General features: G+C 47.3%; 2 long non-coding RNA genes across 13 annotated transcripts; both read left to right on the top strand.

The window, feature by feature from the left end:
* Positions 1 to 506: 506 nt before the first annotated feature.
* Positions 507 to 5,727, top strand: LOC147189316 (uncharacterized). 9 transcript variants are annotated; one of them, XR_015097536.1, is made up of 11 exons: positions 507 to 580; positions 1,500 to 1,655; positions 1,987 to 2,034; positions 2,146 to 2,346; positions 3,461 to 3,497; positions 3,562 to 3,659; positions 4,552 to 4,648; positions 4,875 to 4,974; positions 5,066 to 5,217; positions 5,382 to 5,508; positions 5,598 to 5,727. It is a non-coding gene; the product is annotated as an uncharacterized LOC147189316 (long non-coding RNA). The 9 variants fall into 9 exon arrangements; XR_015097538.1 differs by having other exon boundaries at positions 3,547 to 3,659; XR_015097541.1 differs by lacking the exon at positions 3,461 to 3,497.
* Positions 5,728 to 6,347: 620 nt separating this feature from the next.
* LOC147189315 (uncharacterized) lies at positions 6,348 to 11,815 on the top strand. 4 transcript variants are annotated; one of them, XR_015097449.1, is made up of 5 exons: positions 6,348 to 6,988; positions 7,159 to 7,255; positions 8,614 to 8,737; positions 8,885 to 11,540; positions 11,748 to 11,815. It is a non-coding gene; the product is annotated as an uncharacterized LOC147189315 (long non-coding RNA). The 4 variants fall into 4 exon arrangements; XR_015097448.1 differs by having other exon boundaries at positions 6,348 to 7,255; positions 8,885 to 8,981; positions 11,420 to 11,540; XR_015097450.1 differs by lacking the exon at positions 7,159 to 7,255.
* The last annotated feature ends 429 nt before the right edge of the window (positions 11,816 to 12,244 follow it).

Raw genomic sequence — 12,244 nt, 5'->3', positions numbered from 1 at the left:
AGCCCTCCAGGCTCAAGAGTTGGAGATCCCTGACCTACAGGCTAACGTGGATGGGTGAGCACGTGGCTGAGCGCCTCGAATGGCTCTGTGGCTAATGGGTGTGTCAAATAATTAATTTTGTTGCTTTGATGCGTTTGAATGCGTCAGAGGATTGGCGTGCTCCACCATAACTTTGCATTGGGTGAAAGAGTTTATCAAAGCACCCGGGACTCCTGTGGTTGATGACCCCCCTTTAGCGCCCGGTTGGCCACAAGTCATCTCGGCTCTCTCTGCCTGTTCTGCCCGGATTTCAAGGTATTTCAAACGTAATTGAATTGAATACAACTTTGTCAAATGTGCTGTACGTATGTGTAACATACAGCACGGATGAAATTTCTTCCCTCTCAACATAAAACAAGGCGTACTCCGCCATTGACTTTGTATTGGATGAAAGTTTTTCAAAGCATCCGGGACGCCGGGGGTCGCTATTGTGCCGGCCCCACTCCTTAAGTAGCGTATTCCGGTTGGCGCTGTCGTCTATTTAGATACCTGTCCACCTACGGCTTTGCGCGTTCTCCTCTGCTTTCAAGGGAAGCCAAACGTAAGAATGCTCTCCTCGGCTTGTTTTTCTTTTGTTCTTAGATGTGTGCTTACTGGAACTGGATTTCTGTGCTACGCGGGCTCTTCCGTTCTGGGCTGTGCTGTGATGCGTGTGGTGTTTAAACGGACGCCGGAGTGTAATTCGGCCGCGTTTAGCCTTTGAGCTAACGTGGATGGATGAGCACGTCAAACAATTGTATTGCTTTGATGTGTTTGAATGCGAAGAAAACGTCAGACAGTTGGCGTACTCCGCCATTAACGTTGTTGGATGGCCGTGACTTCTGAGGGAGGGTCACTCTAGTTCCGACCCCCCCCCCCCCTTAAGCGTTTCCGGTTGGTACTGTCATCTCATCGCTCTTCGAGTTCTCGGCTGCTTCGCACTGCTTTCAATTGACGTCAAACGTAAGACTAAGACTCCTCTGCTTCTTTCTTTCTTTCTGTAACTTGTTTTTACGAGTCCAGTCTGGGCTTCTGTGTTATGCGGGCTCTTCCGCGCTGGGCTGTCATACGGTTTGGCGTTTAATGGCAAGCTAACGTGTCATTCGGCCGTGGCCATTTTGGTGAGGGCTCACGTTTGGGATAACTTGGATGAGCGCGTGGCCGATGAGTATGTCAAATATATCTACAGTATTTGCTTTGATGTGTCTCGATGCGACGCAAAGTCACAAAGCTGTCGTTTTGTGCTGTGATGCGGTGTGCTCATCAAACGGAAGGCCGAGTGTAATTTGGGCGCGCCCTGCTTGCATTTAACAAGCAAGTTAGCTCACGGCTAACGTGGAAGGGCGAGCACGTGGTGGAGCGTGCCGAATGGTTTACTGGCTTGTCATCTAATCACGGCGAGTTCTCCGCGGTTTTCAGGGGACTTCGAACCTAAGCGTCTCTCGTCTGCTTGTTTTTTTTTTATGTCTTGTCTTTTTAAGCGTTCTCGCTGCGTCAGTCTGATCTCTGTTCTGGGCTGTGAGGCGGTGTGCTCATCAAACCCGCCTGCTGTCATTGCGGGGCCTCCTTGAAGGTTTCTCTTTGCCGCCGTCATCTAATCGCAGCGCATTCGCCATGTTGTTCAGGCGACGTCAAACGTAAGCATCTCTTCTCTCATCTGCGTAATTTTTTATTTTTCCCTCTGAAATGCGTTTTCACTGGATTGCTTAGTGACACGGGCTGTAATGCTAATTAAATGTAAGGCCAAGTGTAATTTGGGCGTGCCCTGATTGTTTTTCACCATCGAGCTAACATTCGTGTTAATGTGGATGGAGAGCACGTGGCGAAGCGCATGAGTGTCAAATAATTTTGTCGCTTTGATGCGTTTAAATGTGAATTCTGTACTCCATTAACTTTGTATTGGATGTAAGAGTGAGATAAAATGGGACTCCTGGGGTCTCTTCCGCCCCCCCTCCCCCGATGACGCAGTCATCTAATCTCTCTGCGCAATCTCCATGGTTTTCAAGACGCGTCAAAGTAAGCATCAGTTGTCTGCTTATTTTCTTTTTCCAAAAAGTTGAAACTTAAGTTTGGATTTCTGTGCTACGCGGGCTGTTCTGTGTTGCATTTGCTGTTCACCCGGGATAGCTTCTACCCACCATCTCTGACAGCGCGCTGCCGACTCAGCCACCGCCCCTGACCGCGGATGGGGATGTTAACCTTCCAACGCGCCTGCCGGTACAACGCGCCTTCGACCTTACCACCACCTTCACCAGGTGATCTCTACTACTGCCCCAAACACGAAGCACAGAAGCCTTCTGTAGACGTCACCGGACCCTCACTTCCAAGGTCGGTTACCCATAAAGCGCTTCGTTTCAGCTGTTGTGAAAGGGCAATATAAATAAGAGTGTATAGGAAAACCTCGAACCCGAACACCTCACGCGCTTTTTTTCAGATGCAGCTCTTGTGGAAGCGCTAAATAACAAATGTATAACTCCTAAAATTAACCCCACTTCTCACGCCCCACTCTATTCTCAAATCCTACTCCCGACCGAAACGCCAAACCCCTGAACCTGCATTCTTTCACCTTTCACCCTAACCCGAATCCCAAATTGCTTAACTCAAACCGCTTAACCACCTTACCCAGAAAGCTAAACTGCCTAATCCTAACTCTCTCCAACCCTAACCTTGATTGTAACATCAAACCCTAACCACCACCGAGCCCCAAAAACCAGGGGTGTATAAACTTGGTCCTCAAGGACCGCTGTCCTGCCAGTTTTTCATCTCTCCCAGGAGCAACGCGCCTGATTCAAATAATCAGGATCGTTGTAATGCTGGCTGATGAGCTGATTATCTGAGTCAAGTGTGTTGCACCCGTCAGAGCTGGAAAACGGGCAGGACGGTGGCCCTCAAGCTGGAGATGCCTACCCCAACACCCTATTCCTAATGTTAAACCCCAACCTTCTTACCCTAACCTCGAATGATTTATTATTATTTTTTTGGTTAGAGGACGCTACAGTTTCTTGTTCCAAATTATCTTGCAGCAGACAAAAATGTATCTCCTCCTATCCTAATCCCACTCCTAACTCGACTCGGAACACGAACCACTCCAACCTCTAACCACCTTAACCTGTATTCATTGAGGTTGCAGTGACTAACTGACAAGCAGAGGGCAGCTATCACTGCTTGCCGTGCACGGCCAAAGGGGCTCTTGCATTATACAGCGAAGAACCCGAACCTAACTCTGAAACCTCCAATACAACCCTAACTCAAACCACTGACGACCCATACCCTAACCCCAGCCATCTGAACTTTACCCTAACCTCTATTCCTCACGCCTAACCCTAACCACAGTCCTTGAACCCTAACACCTAAACCCCCAACACGCGTACACCACCTTCTACATCGTGTGCGCAAATGGTATAATTGTTTTTACATGATTGCACAAATTTTCCTTGAACAGGGTCTCGCCATAAAGAACAAATTCATAGCAGCACAAGGTATGTTGATGTTCACTTGATTCAAGTTACTTCACAAAAATAAAACAAGATTTTATTGTGCCAGGTCCAAACGAGGACACGGTAGCCGATTTCTGGAGAATGCTTTGGGAGCAGAAGGTGTCGAATGTCGTCGTGCTCACCAACCTGAAGGAGAGGAACGAAGTGAGTGGTTGTCATGCAGGAAAACGGGTGGAAAAACGGCGGCATAAAAGGGGCTTCTGACCCCCCCCCAATCCTTTGCATCTCGTAGATACAGTATTCGTTGATCTACCAGGCGCCAAAATGCCTAACTCGAACCGACTAACGCTTGCTGCCGAATCCTAACTCTAATCAAAACCCCTTACCCTAACTCTCACCCCCAAACCCCAAGAAACGGGTGTCCAAACTTGGTCTTCAAGGACCGCTGTCCTGCCCGTTTTTCATCTCTCCCAGGAGCAACGCGCCCGATTCAAATAATCAGGATCGTTCTAATGCTGGCTGATGAGCTGATCATCTGAATCCGGCGTGTTGCACCCGTCGGAGCCGGACAACGGGCAGAAAAGTGGCCCCCAAGCCCCGGAGCTGGACACGCTTATGTTCACTGTTCTGTAGAGCGCTTTGTTTTAGCTGCAGCTGTTGTGAAAGCTCGACGTAAATAACGATGTATCACATCCAGTCCTCGCCCTACTCCGAAACCACTAATCCCACTCCAAACACGAACCCCACGCCAACTTCGAACACCCTCGACCTGTATTCCTCTCGGGTTGCAGTGACAAAGTTTGACCAGCAGAGGGCAGCTATCGCTGCTTGCCGTGCAGGGCCAAAGGGGCTCTCACGTTTTACAGTGAAGAACTCAACTTCGAAGCCTAAATTCCGTAACCCAAACACCTGACCCTATTTTTAACCTAACCCCAATCGCCAGCCCCCCCCCCCCCCCCAACACTCGTACACCACCTTCAACATTGATGTGAGTGGAAAATGGATAATTGTACGATTCTCAGCAGCACAAGGTATGTTGATGTTCACTCGATTTGAGTTACTTTGCAAAAAACAAACAAGATTTTTGTTGTGCCAGGTCCAAAGAGGACACGATAGCTGATCTCTGGAGGATGATTTGGGAGCAGAAGGTGTCGACTGTTGTCATGCTGGCGCACCTGAAGGAGAGGAAGGAAGTGAGTGGTTGTCATGCAGCAAAACGGCGGCATAAAAGGGGCTTCTGATCCTCCCAAAAATTTCATTCGGGTCGCACCCTCATTTTCTTCAGTTAATCTAAAATTCCTTGCCATTGCAAGTGGCAAGAGAAAAATGGAGGAATAGCAAAAGCGATGGAGAATTAACATTCCAAGGGCTCTGAAATTGCAATTTGAAACAAAATGAAAGATGTCCATTGCCATGTAGGACGTGTGTGGCAGTTACTGGCTGGATCAGGGCCGCTGGACCTACGGGAACATGCGCGTGGCTGTGGAGGACTCGGATGTGCTGGTGGATTACACCATATGCAAGTTCTACATCCAACACATCAGAAGCATCGAATGGCTTGTTCTGGGCAACGATTTCCACTCTAACACTTTGTTACGTTCATCTCGTAGCGATGCCGGCAAGATGCCGCGTGTGGTCACGCCGCTCCATTTCACCAGCTGGCCCGACTTCGGCGTGCCCTTCTCTCCCATCGGCAGGCTCAAGTTCCAATAAAGTCAAAGGCGCTCAATCCGCCCGTTGCGACCACCGTGGTCCGCTGCAGGTACACTACAGGCATCGCGCTTCAAAATATTTCTCTGGCTAATGTTAAGAATGTAGCTGATGTAACTACATGATGAAGTCTGTACAACCCAATAAATTAAGTTACATTCATAACGGACACCAATAAACCAAAGTTGACAAGCCTGATGTTTACGCCTCCCCCAGCGCTGGCGTTTGTCAGACGGGCGGCTTCATCGTGATTGATGGATAAGATGCACCCCAGACACAAAGTGGACGTGTTTGGCTTCGTTTGGAAATGCGAGAGCAGCGTCCGCAGCTCTTCCAGATGGACGTGAGTCGGGGAACTGCCCCAAAACCTCGTTTTGTACATGCGGTGTGGTAAATTCACACAAACGGTCCTGGCTCCTTTCCGTCTTGCAGATGCAGTATTTGTTCATCTACCAGGCGCCAAAATGCGTAACTCTCACCGCCTAACTCTATTTGTGATTTGATGTGAACTCTGAAGGCCTAACCTTTAATGCCTATACATCTAATCACCTAACCCAAGAGGCCTATCTGCTTTACCCTAATTTCTAACCCCAATCTCAAACCTCGAGCGCTAACCCTGAACATTGTGCCCTCAACCATAAACCCCTAACACTGTCAACCCTCTAACTTTTAACTCCTAATCCTACCCCTAACCACTTTAACCATATTCCAAGTGCTAACTCTAAACCTCAACCTTAATCCTAATTTCCCTTAAACCCTCAAACCCAGGGGTGTCCAAACTCGGTCCTCAAGGGCCGCTGTCCTGCCTGTTTTCCAGCTCCCCCAGGGAGCAACACGCCTGATTCAAATAATCAGGATCGTTGTAATGCTGCTTCAGAGATGCCTGATGAGCTGATCATCTGGATCAGGTGTGTTGCAGCCGGGAGAGATGCAAAACAGACAGGACAGCGGCCCTTGGCGACAGTTTGGACACCCCTGGGTTTCAGGGTAAAGGGGAATTAGGATGAAAGTTAAAGTTTAGAGTGAGCATTTGGGATATGGTTAAAGTGGTAAGGGGTAGGATTAGGGATTAGAAGATAAAGGGTTGAAAGTGTTATGGGTTGAGGTGAAGGCACGATGTTAAGGGTTAACACTCGAGGTTTGAGATGGGGGTTAGAAATTTGGGTGAGGCAGAAAGGCATCTTTGGTTAGGTGGTTAGATGTATAGGCATTAGGGATTAGGCGTTCAGAGGAAGGGTTTGAGGGATTTTGTTCAAGAGGATAGTCAGGTGTTAGGGTTATGAGATGATGCATTTGGGTTTGGTGTTTCGACGCGTTTAGAAGGATACGGGTTTTGGGTTTAGTGTTTAAAGTTGGGCTATGGTTTAGGTTAGAGGAAGGGTGAGAGGGTTCGAGGTCATTCTGAAATGTGATCAGTTGGTCACTGCAACCCTAAAGAATACACATTTGGGGTGTTATAGGTTGGAGTTGGGGGGGGGGGGTTAGGGTAAAGAGTAGGAATGAGGTGTTGACCCTAAATAACAGTAAGCCCAAAACCTGCTTAAGCCAACTTGTAACGCTGACTTTCTCACACCTAACCCTCTCACCCTATCCCCCAACTACCTAACACTTAGGGTTTTCTCATCCAAAAACCCTATCTCTAATCCCCTCACCCAATTCCAAACCCAGGCGCTTGTTCTTTGCACCTGTCATGAGCTTTTTTCACAGTCCTGGTCTAGTTAGTGGAGATGACAGCGCTGTTGGACGGTCTGCGCTGGTGCGGATGGATGGCTTGTGGAGCCGAGAGGAACGCAAGTGCTGACTGTCGATGAAACGAATTTAAGGTACAGAAGTGACCCAATCTTTTATTTTTTATTTAATTTTTTATTTTTTTCTCGTCAATGGACACTACGTCTTGTTTACTTTCAAACTTGGCTTGTTGCAGACGTGTGCACATATTGAGCATAACTTCTCTGATCACTGAAATGACACGATTCTCTCCTCTTTCATCCAGAACTGCTTCAAACGTGTATGCGGGAAAAGTGGCTCAGATTGCATCACTGTCCGTGTTTTATGTGATGCGTGCTGCAGCTGAAAACCAACATTTGGAAGTATGGTCCATTTCTGCTGTTTATTCTTGTGTTGATGAATGTGCACTGTTCCAATAAAATAAATCTTCAACTCGGAATGCTAACCCTAACACCCGACTATCCTCTTGAACAAAATCCCTCGAACCCTTACTCTGAAGGCCTAATCCTTAATGTCTATACAGCTAATCACCGAACCCAAGAGGCCTATCTGCCTCACCCTAATTTCTAACCCCAATCTCAAACCTCGAGCGCTAACCCTGAACATCGTACCCTCACCTCAACCATAAACCCCTAACACTGTCAACCCTCTAACTTTTAACTCCTAATCCTACCCCTAACCACTTTAACCATATTCCAAGTGCTAACTCTAAACCTCAACCTTAATCCTAATTTCCCTTAAACCCTCAAACCCAGGGGTGTCCAAACTCGGTCCTCAAGGGCCGCTGTCCTGCCTGTTTTCCAGCTCCCCCAGGGAGCAACACCCCTGATTCAAATAATCAGGATCGTTGTAATGCTGCTTCAGAGATGCCTGATGAGCTGATCATCTGGATCAGGTGTGTTGCAGCCGGGAGAGATGCAAAACAGACAGGACAGCGGCCCTTGGCGACAGAGTTTGGACACCCCTGGCTTTCAGGATAAAGGGAAATTAGGATGAAGGGTGAAGTTTAGAGTGAGCATTTGGGATGTGGTTAAGTGGTGAGGTGTAGGATTAGGGGGTAAAGTTGGAGGCTTGACAGTTAGGGGTTTATGGTTGAGGTGAGGGCACGATGTTCAGGGTTAACCCTCGAGGTTTGAGTTTGGGGTTAGAAATTAGAGTAAGGCAGATAGAAATTTTGGGTTCGGTGGTTAGATGTATAGGCATTAAGGGTTAGGTGTTCAGAGTAAGGGTTAGGGGGATTTTGTTCAAGAGGATAGTCAGGTGGTAAGGTTATGCGATGACGCATTCAGGCGGTTCGGCATACAGGCGATTTGGGTTTGGTGTGTCGACGCTTTTAGAAGGATACGGGGGTTCGGTTTAAGTGTTTAAAGTTGGGCTATGGTTTAGGTTGGAGGAAGGGTGAGAGGGTTCGAGGTCACTCTGACATGTGATCCGTTAGTCACTGCAACCCTAAAGAATACGTTTGGGGTGTTAGAGGTTGGGGGGGATTAGGGTAAAGTGTGGTATTGAGGTGTTAACTCTAACCCTAAATCCATAACGGTAAACCCAAAACGTGCTTAAGCCAAACCGTAACGCTGACTTTCTCACACCTAACCCTCTCACCCTATCCCCCAACTACCTAACACTTAACCCTCTAATCCAAAAACCCTATCTCTAATCCCCTCACCCAATTCCAAACCCAGGCGCTTGTTCTTTGCACCTGTCATGAGCTTTTTCACAGGCCTGGTCTAGTTAGTGGAGATGACGGCGCTGTTGGACGGTCTGCGCTGGTGCGGATGGATGGCTTGCGGAGCCGAGGATGAGGAGAGAGGAACGCAAGTGCTGACTGTCGAAACGAATTTAAGGTACAGAAGTGAACCAATCTTTTTTTTTTTTTCTCGTCAATGGACACTACGTCTTGTTTACTTTCAAGCTTGTTGCAGACGTGTGCACATATTGAGCATAACTTCTCTGATCACTGAAATGACACGATTCTCTCCTCTTTCATCCAGAACTGCTTCAAACGTGTATGCGGGAAAAGTGGCTCAGATTGCATCGCTGTCCGTGTTTTATGTGATGTGTGCTGCAGCTGAAAACCAGCATTTGGAAGTATGGTGCATTTCTGCTGTTTATTCTTGTGTTGATGAATGTGCACTGTTCCAATAAAATGAATCTTCAACCGCAACCCCTAAATCCTAAAATTAAACTTGAACCCTAACCCTCATCCACACTGCAGGCATGTCCAGCCCTCGGCCTGGAGGGCCACTGTCCTGCCCGTTTTCCGCCTCTCCCGGCTGCAACGCACTTGATTCAGATGATCAGCTCATCGGCCATCTCTGAAGCAGCATTAGAACGATCCTGATTATTTGAATCGGGTGTGTTGCTCCTGGCAAAGTTGGCAAACGGTCAGGACAAGTGTCCCTTGATGACTGAGTTTGGACACCCCTGCCTTTCACACTAAACCCTAACCCTTTACCCTCACTCCTAACCAAAACCCTCGAGTCCCCTCCCCCGAACCTTAACCTCTATAATCCTTAACCCAATGTTAAATCTTAACCCCTAATGCTCTCCTTGACCTGACATATCGTGAACCTTAACCCAATTCATCTGTAAGCCTCCAAATCCTCAACCGCAACCCCTAAATCCTAAAATTAAACTTAAACCCTCATCCACACTGCAGGCATGTCCAGCCCTCGGCCTGGAGGGCCACTGTCCTGCCCGTTTTCCGCCTCTCCCGGCTGCAACGCACATGATTCAGATGATCAGCTCATCAGCCATCTCTGAAGCAGCATTAGAACGATCCTGATTATTTGAATCGGGTGTGTTGCTCCTGGCAAAGTTGGCAAACGGTCAGGACAAGTGTCCCTTGATGACTGAGTTTGGACACCCCCGCCTTTCACCCTAATTCCGTAACCCTAACCCTTTACCCTCACTCCTAACCTAAACCAAAACCCTCAAATCCCCTCCCCCGAACCTTAACCTCTATATAATCCTTAACCCCGAATGCTCCCCTTGACCTGACATATCGTGAACCTTAACCCAATTCATCTGTAAGACTCTAAATCCTCAACCGCAATCCTAAAATTAAACTTAAACCCTCATCCACACTGCAGGCATGTCCAGCCCTGGGCCTGGAGGGCCACTGTCCTACCTGTTTTCCACCTCTCCCGGCTGCAACGCACTTGATTCAGATGATCAGCTCATCAGCCATCTCTGAAGCAGCATTAGAACGATCCTGATTATTTGAATCGGGTGTGTTGCTCCTGGCAAAGTTGGAAAATGGTCAGGACAAGTGTCCCTTGAGGACTGAGTTTGGACACCCCGTCCTTATACTCAAACCACCCCCTATCCTACATACAGCTCTTAACCTATAAACGCGAACCCTCTATTCCTAACACCTGAACTTAACTAACGCTAACCCTAAACCTTGGTCCATAAAATGCTCGCTCCTAATGCTAACCCGATGTGCCACTGCAAGCCCCAGCCCTCATCCCTACCTCAGGCATGTCCAGCTGGCCGGAGTGCCACAGTCCTGCCTGTTTTTCACCTCTCCCGGCTGCAACGCACCTGATTCAGATGATCAGCTCATCAGCCAGCTCTGATTCATTAGAATGATCCTGGTTATTTGAATAAGGGGTGTTGCTCCCGGCAGAGCTGGAGAACAGGCTGGACAGTGGCCCTTGAGGACCAAGTTTGGACACCACTGCCCTATCATGAAATCTTCTAACTCTAAACCCATAATCCTGAATGCTAACCCAAGATGCCTCACCTACTCTTAGCCCCTCCAACATCTAATCCTAACTCTAGCCCTATACCTTGCCTGAACCTAAACCCTGCTCCACACCAAACTGCCTAAACGCCTAACCTAAAATGCCCAATTCTAACCTTAAATGTCTAAAAGCAAAACATCCTTGCCTTAACTTCTACCGTAACCCACAACCATGATGCTGACCTCACCCCTCACCCAAACACCCGTTTTCCTAACCCTACCCCTTGAAACCACCCCTGTAATTGTCAAACCCTTAGCCAGCTTCAACTGCGGCCCCTAAATCCTAAAACTAAACCAGCTCATCAGCCAGCTCTGAAGCAGCATTAAAATGATCCTGATTATTTGAATTGGGTGTGCTGCCCCTGGGAGAACTGGAAAACGGGCAGGACCGTGGCTCTTCATTACAGTTTGGACACCCCTGCCCTACCCTAAACTCCTAACATCCTAATCTCTAGAATCCTAAAACCAATTTTAAGATCCAATTCCTTATCTCCAGTTAATTAAGTGATGCTAACGCAAATTCCTTATGGCGAAACAAGCGGGCAGTGAATGCGATATGATTAACCCAAACCAAAATAAATATGAACAATGATCCTTTTAGGTTGGAATGGCTGTCGGCATATGCAATTTGGTTTTCATATTTCATTGGGACAGTGCACATAAATCGACAAATGTAATTGAGAATAAGCGGTGAAACTGGGTGAGATCTTTACTCTTTTGAGTGAACCCGGTCTGCAAAACCTGTAAACAAAATTTTCCAATGTATAATATGGACTAGTGGAAGCTGTACTACCCCAAGCGACAGATTCAGCCGAAGTATTTGAATGCTGTTGGAATTATACGAAGACTCGAGTGTACAACCATTGGAGAAGTGAGGACGACAGATGTGGAAAAAGAAGGTAAAATTGTAGTTTAATTTGTGCTTATTTTAGTCACATTCATTATGATTTATTTATGGACAATCATTAAATTCTATGATGACTAGGTAATTTATTAGTAGAAATGCTAATAAAAGATTATCACAAGATTCAGTACCCATTGTGGAAAATGTGAATGTGTTTATGTAAACAAAATGTTACGCCTGAACGGTGTCTCATTTCTTCCAGATCAAGACCCTCATCCAGGCCAAAACTCGACCTAACTGAATAAAGCCAAAGATGTCTCTCACAAACAATCCATACGGGTTTTGTCTGTTTTCACTTCTAAGTGAGCCAAATTAGTTACATTGATGGAAATTGCTTTTGTAAGTTGATCTTCTTAAGCCATGACCACCTGTTGCTCACAGTGGTCATCGGTGTGCTCGAGGTCTGTTTACCCAGACATGTGAAAAATTAGAAGGAACATTGCACCCAACCCAAGGTGCACATTGGCCTAACCGTAGCCCCTCTAACCTCTAATTCTAACCCCACACCTTACACAAACCCCTAACAACTCCCCACTGTTGAATTCTTGACCTAATCGCTGACCCCTAACACTTACCCCCACCCTTGAACCCAAAAAGCCAAACTGATGAAACTCCTAATCCTAGCCTAACCCTCACCACTTAAAATCTTAATCGTCTAACCACCTAATCCTAATCCCCAAATGCTAAACCCGACCCATA

The sequence above is a fragment of the Hippocampus guttulatus genome, chromosome 19, assembly GCF_054856545.1.
Source record: "Hippocampus guttulatus isolate MCC_2025c chromosome 19, RoL_Hgut_1.0, whole genome shotgun sequence".
Classification (NCBI taxonomy): domain Eukaryota; kingdom Metazoa; phylum Chordata; class Actinopteri; order Syngnathiformes; family Syngnathidae; genus Hippocampus; species Hippocampus guttulatus.
This window is presented reverse-complemented; position numbering and strand designations above follow the sequence as displayed.